General features: G+C 40.2%; 1 long non-coding RNA gene across 2 annotated transcripts; it reads right to left on the bottom strand.

The window, feature by feature from the left end:
• Nucleotides 1-850: 850 nt before the first annotated feature.
• Nucleotides 851-2,523, bottom strand: LOC147023504 (uncharacterized). Of its 2 annotated transcripts, XR_015060237.1 has the most exons (3): nucleotides 1,882-2,523; nucleotides 1,695-1,723; nucleotides 851-975 (listed from the first exon to the last, which is right to left on the bottom strand). It is a non-coding gene; the product is annotated as an uncharacterized LOC147023504 (long non-coding RNA). The 2 variants fall into 2 exon arrangements; XR_015060236.1 differs by having other exon boundaries at nucleotides 851-1,723.
• Between the last annotated feature and the right edge of the window lie 4,112 nt (nucleotides 2,524-6,635).

Genomic DNA, 6,635 nt, shown 5'->3' with positions numbered 1-6,635 from the left:
GTGGGTGCGGGATGGAGAGCGATGGGCGAGGGAGAGGGAAAGGGGAGGGAGATGGGAGGGGAAAGTGAAGGATGGGGAGGGGAGAGAGAGGAGAGAATGAAGAGGGGGAGAGGGGAGGGGAGAGACGAGGGGAATTCTGTCAGATGTGATGCCCAGTTTAACGTCCACTTGAGATAGCACACACATTGTTAAATCACCCTGCCTGTGAAACACTGGGATGACAGTTTATTGCTGTGTCAGGATTTAAACCCAGGCTAGACAGCTTAGAGTGAACGTGCGTACCTCTTGGCTATCCTGCCGTGATGTGGTGATTCATTGCTTTGTAAAATCTGAAAACATTTTTTACTCATTGTAATCATCTAATTTATTTTGCCTTCCTAACTCCAGAGATGTCCCCACAGAGAACTGAGCGATGGTATTGCCATGGAAGCTTGTCAAGATCGAAGCTTGTCAAGCACTCACCAAGCTTCTTAAGCACTCAAGTATGCACTCCAACGAAATTGTTGAAGGAACTTAAAAAAAAAGATACGTTTAGTATATATATATATATATATATATATATATATATATATATATATATATATATATATATATATATATATATATATATAATATACTGTATGTCGAAGTGATGGTTCATATAATGAAAGTAAATAGTCCAAAATGGGAAACGGTGTGTAAAATAAAATTGCACATTTTCAGTGGGCAAGTCACCACCTGAGGCAGCGCACGAGAATGCGGGGTGAAACGCAGGTGAGTGGGGCCTGAACTTTATTCAAGTCAATCAATATGTTTACTCAGTGACAGTGTGAATACTTTTGCCATGTATCACCATGGTTTGCAAACAAACAACCAAGCAGCTTGTAGAGTGCTCACTACATGCTTTAAGCACTGAAGCAAGCACTCCAACAAAACGGTTAATAAGGAACAGCAGGCTTGGCAAATTATATCAGGCTGATTGGTAATGGGACATACCTGCAAAAGCAAAAACATCGTGAATTTCTTAACATTTTCAGATTTCACTCCACATTTTGACAGTTATTTAGTCCACGTGACCCAATCCTCAAAACCAAAATAATATTTCGATAATATACTTTAATTAGTCCGTGAGCGTAGATGGTGGAAAATCACATCATATAATGGCATAAAATTGCTCCAAACTCCTCATTTGAAAACTATAACACTTCCAAAAGTGATGTTTACAGTGATTCGCAGTTGTGGTGAGCAAGCATTCAATAATATGAGGAAAGTGAAAAGTGAAATTGAAAGTGAAAAAAAAACTTTGTTATTAAGAAACCATTGTGGCCTGTTCCGAGTCATGGCATTGTTGAGGAAACCCCAAAAAATGGCGAATTAAGACCCCTGCGAGGGAGATTGCAGTGACCGAGGATGACTCCTTGGTAAAGGATAAAATTAACTAAGGCTGTTAATTATCTTCAAAAGGGGTGTTCAAATTAGCCCACATACCCAATTTTCATTTATGCACGCCCTTGTGGTTCCCTTAGTATGCATGCAAAGTTTGGGGCACCATGTTTCATGGTTTTGGAGTTATGGAGGTGAAACTGACACACACACACACACACACACACACACACACACACACACACACACACACACACACACACACACACACACACACACACACACACACACATTTGTTATTATAGAATGAAGAGATGAAACAAAACACTTACCGTTGAAGGAGGTTACATGTCAGGAATACCTGCAAAAAACATGAACAAATCAAAATTCACTGGTTGTAAAAGTATTCAGCTCCTCAGGTCAGTACCTGGTGGAAGCACCTTTTGCAGCAATGACTGCTATGAGTCTTTTTGGGTAGGTCTCCACCAGCTTTGTACAGTGAGATGGTGAAATCTTTACCCATTCTTCACGTGAAAATTTATCTTGTTCTGCCAAGTTAGATGGGGAGCGTCGATGAACTGCAATCTTCAAGTCTCACTATAAATGTTCAATTGGGTTCAAGTCAGGACTTTGACCGAATCACTGAAGAACATTTATTTTCTTCTTATTCAGCCACTCCAGTGTGGTTTTAGCTTTGTGATTCAGACCATTGCCCTGCTGAAATGTGAATCTCCTCCCCAATTTCAGATTAATGGCTGACTCAAACAAGTTTTCATCAAGGATTCTCCTGTACTTTGCACCATCCATTGTCCCTTCTATCCTGGCAAGCTTGCTAGTCCCTGCTGATGAATAGCAGCCCCAAACATGATGCGACCACCACCATGCTTAACAGTAAGGGATGATGTTGACTGGGTGATGTGCAGTGTTGGATTTGCACCAAACATAACTCTTTGAATTTACACCAAAAAGTTAAATTTTTGACTCATCTGACCACAAAACTTTACTCCATTTGCCTGCTGTACAATTAAGATGCTTTTTCGCAAACTCCATGGGTGGTTTTAGATGCATCTTGTTTTTTTAGAAATGGCTTCTTTCTTGCCACCTGTCCATAGAGGCCACGTTTTTTGACGGGAACGGGGTATTGTTGATTGAACGGGGTCTGAACACTGACCCCCACTTGAACATACAACCTTGCAGATCTTTCAAAGTAATTGTTAGATTTCCAGTGACAACCCGAACCAGTTTCCTGGTTGCACAGCTGCTGAGCTTGGATGGGTGATCTAATCTTGGTAGTCTGTGTGGTATGATACATCTTCCACTTATTTATAATGGATTTCACCATACTCAAAGCGATAATGAGTGACTTTGAGATCTTCTTATAACCCTCTCCTGAACGGTGCTTCTCCATCACTTTATGGCTGACTTCTTTGGAAAGTTTCTTGGTCTTCATGTTTGCCTTATTTCTTGACCAAGTGAGTTGTACCTTAAAACTCCTTAGATAATTGGGGGGGGGGGGGTTACTTTTTAAGTTAAACCACTGATTACTCACAGGTTAAACCTACTACACTTATTTTGTAACCTTTCAAACAAATAATTTGCTCCTGAATTGGTTTCGGGTTAATTAGGTAAAGGGTGTGAATACTTATGCAACTAAGAATCATTTGATTTTCACTGTTAATCGAAGTTATTCACATTTTATCTGCATTTTTTTTAGATTGAAAACTTTGGAGTAGTTTGTGAAGACTATATATTAAGTTTGAAATGAAAGCATCATGAAATATGCTCAGGTGACATCAAAATGTGAAAACTTTGGAGGGGGTTGAATACCTTTGCAGGCCACTGTACAATTTACAAAACATGAAATGGCAGTGTATTTGCCAATTAAAATCACAAACGATAGTTCTTCTGAGTGGACTGCCATTATCTATAAGGTAAACATGTACCACATGTCACAGTCCACATCATCACTTTATGTTGAATTCACGTTTCAACCAATAATAATATAACCATTCCTTTCATGCCATGAGATGCATAGGGCTTCCGAGGCAGTTCCATTGGCTAAGGAGTACAGTCCTGGATGGGTCACCACTCCAACGCAGGACACTCAAATGGCATATTACCCAGTAAGCTGGTACTCATTTTGCCAACCTCAGAAGGATAACAGGCTGAGTCAACCCACCTGGTGTGATTTCAACTGCACAAACAGAGGCTCAAACTCAAGACTCAAAGATCTTAAGCCAGCCACCTTAACCATTAAGTCAACACCAGGTTTCGTTTCTACCAATACACACTTCAAAATATTTCTCATTTTAGGTAAGACATCTACAAACCCATCAGCCATTGGTACCCTGGCAGTGTTGCTTAAGCTTCAGCAGTATGATCGAAAAGTTAAGTACCGCCGTGGTTCCGAATTGGTGCTTCCAAACGCATTGTCCCATGCACCTCTACCAGACATCCCATTGGAAGCTGATAGAGACCTTGAGTCTCTCAATATGTTCCAGTTTGTTGCGATCATGAGTGGGAAAGACTTCAAAATCCAGGAAGCTACTCAGAGTGAAATGGGTCTTCTCTGCAACACTGTTATGAGAAGTGGTTGGCCTGATTCCCGAAAGAAAGACTCAGTTCAAGTCCATGTGTACCTTGACTCCAGAGTGCAACTAGCAGAGAGTATCATCTCCAAAGGCATGTGCTTTGTCATCCCACCAAGCCTCAAACCCCAAATTCTTAGCTTAGTCCATTCATCAATTGCACCTTAGAGTGTGTAACTGCAAACAGGGTGCTCGTGAAGTCATGTACTGGCCCTCATTGAACTCTGACATTGAAGAGATTGTTCTGAATTGTTACATGTGTGCAGGGTTTCAAAGAGCTCCACACCTTGAACCCCTCTTGACAACTTATATGCCTGATCTTCCCTTATTCGAAGTTCGAAGTAACATTTCCGACTTTGAAGGAAAACAGTATTTACTCACAGTGGACCACGACTACAAGTTTGTGGAGGAAAATGATCTCAAGGACATTACAGCTCGCTCTGTGATTGAAGCTCTCAAACAGAAGTTTTGTAGACATGGCATTCCAGAGAAGCAGCACTGTGATTCTGGAAATCAGTACATGTCAGAGGAATTTGCTCAGTTTTTCAAAGATTTTGACATAATACACAAAATTGTCCCCTAAATTCCAGCCGGCCTGTGGGGAGACAAAAAGAGTGAGACAGACAGTGAAAAGGCTCTTTAAAAAGTCAGATAACCACTTAGCCTTGCTAGACTATTATTCCACATCACCGGAAGGAGTAAACTTGTCCCCAGCTCAGCTCATGATGGGTAGATGCCCCAGAAACATACTGCTCTGCAACTGCACTCTTCTCCTGCCTGCTCAGTATGATCATCGACTAATGAAATCATATCTAGATGCACAGAAGGAGAAACAAAAGCACTATCATGACAAGCCATTGACGTCATGTCTGCCTTCACTTCAGCCAGGAGGGAGGATGTTACCAACCAGACACCAGACATTGTAAGTGACGTCAATGAATGGCTGACGAAAAATGAAAAATCTTTCAGTGTAAAAATGTGTCGGTACGTTTTGTGAAGTACGTGTAAAGCTGTTTTTCGAAAGTGTATTTGGTCTCGATGTGCGTGTTGTGAGGTTTTTAGAACTTGTGAAAATTTTGTTTGTCACGTTACAGGGGAGACTATTGTTGTTGATTGTGAATGTTTGTTTGGATGTAAATCAAAGCAAGTTTATTTATCTTCTCACCTGCGGAGCTCGCAATCTGGCGGTAAAACTTCACATGTTTTCATCAACGTTTGAATGGGCAAGAGCCTAGTGTGACTTCTGGTGTTAAGACGTATTTGTGTTATCATTTCAATGAGGTAGGGCATGATCTTAGTCATTTTACAATCCAAATTATGAACTCAGTTAATGTTGACGATTTTTGATGTTGAAGAGGATTGTCGTGTTGAGTGAGGATGCAAAGAGGATTGTTAGATTCGGGCTCGATGTGTGATTTATCCTTTAGGCCTTAATGATAGGTTACAAGGTATGGGGTTGGCTTCTCAGGGTAATGTTTGTCTGTAATGAGTATTTTGCGAATCCAACTTGAAGGAGACCGAGGGGTCATGGACATCGTAAGAGGGGCACAGCTCCAAAAGTGGAGATTTCAGATATTGATAGACTTAAATGTTTTTTTGATGGGAAACTTTTTCATGAGTTTTATCTCTTTTGAGATCATGTTCCAAACATTTTTTTTACCTAGTATTCTATGGAGTTTAGCAAATACATATGACACGTTTTCTTTTTTGAATGAGGCTTTTTGAAGCAGGGTTCTTAAAAGTAGGTCTCCTGCCAAAAGTGATGTGAGCAGTGAGTTCTTGATTTGTGAGTTTTCGAGCAAGCAAGTGGATAAGCTTCAGGTACATTAAATTTTTAGGGACTCGAGCATAGAGAAGTTATTGCTGGAAAAAGTTAGGGAGCAAACCCCATTGAAAGTGTATTTCACTTTCAGCAAGACTTTGGGCCAATCCTTCTTTAATTAATTAATTATGGTAAATTCCTTTAAACTCTTAGTATAGATGCAGTTATGGATATTTTAGCAACTGACTGTGCATGTTCCTCTTCACCTTTTTTGTACTGTCCAGGTGGGCATGTGATTTCTGGGGATTTGAATATCATGAGCAATCATGATATCAGGGACGTTATGAAAAATGTGAGCCAAATACAGGGAAGCAGTGATTCAGCCATGGAGTTGCATCACCAAGTTCGATTCCATGGATTAAGCTCAAAGATAAGCACCATAGTGCCGGACCTCTCTCTGGCTGGAGTTAGCATACAAAAAATGTACTCGCACTTTATTGAAGTGTCGTGTGGTAGGAAAGTGACATAATATAGATATCACGTGATACTATGTCTAGTAGACCTACATACAACGTGGCCGGAAGGTACATGGCCGGCAATTTCAAATGAAAAATTATTAGTACACTGAACAAAATAATCGACGAGGATATTTAACCCTTATCCTACTAACAAGGGTCTTTTTGGACCCCAGGCCTACATTTTGATGTGTTATTTCTATATTAGTTTAACAATGTATCTCTTGTTTTATTCGTTTGTTTACCTCTATGTGCTGGTAATAATTATATATGATCTTTTAAGATCCTACCTTGCTGCACAAAGTTACGAGGAAATCCTCCCTTGGGTCCAAAAAGCTCCCAGTGTTGTTTTCGTTCATTTTTTTTTTATGTATATGATTACTTCACATGGTATTTGTATCGAGCAAG

The sequence above is a fragment of the Eptatretus burgeri genome, chromosome 7, assembly GCF_056783735.1.
Source record: "Eptatretus burgeri isolate ZD-2024b chromosome 7, Ebu_testis_v1, whole genome shotgun sequence".
NCBI lineage: Eukaryota > Metazoa > Chordata > Myxini > Myxiniformes > Myxinidae > Eptatretus > Eptatretus burgeri.
Note: the sequence above shows the minus strand (reverse complement) of the source record. Positions and strands in the feature narration are given on the sequence as shown.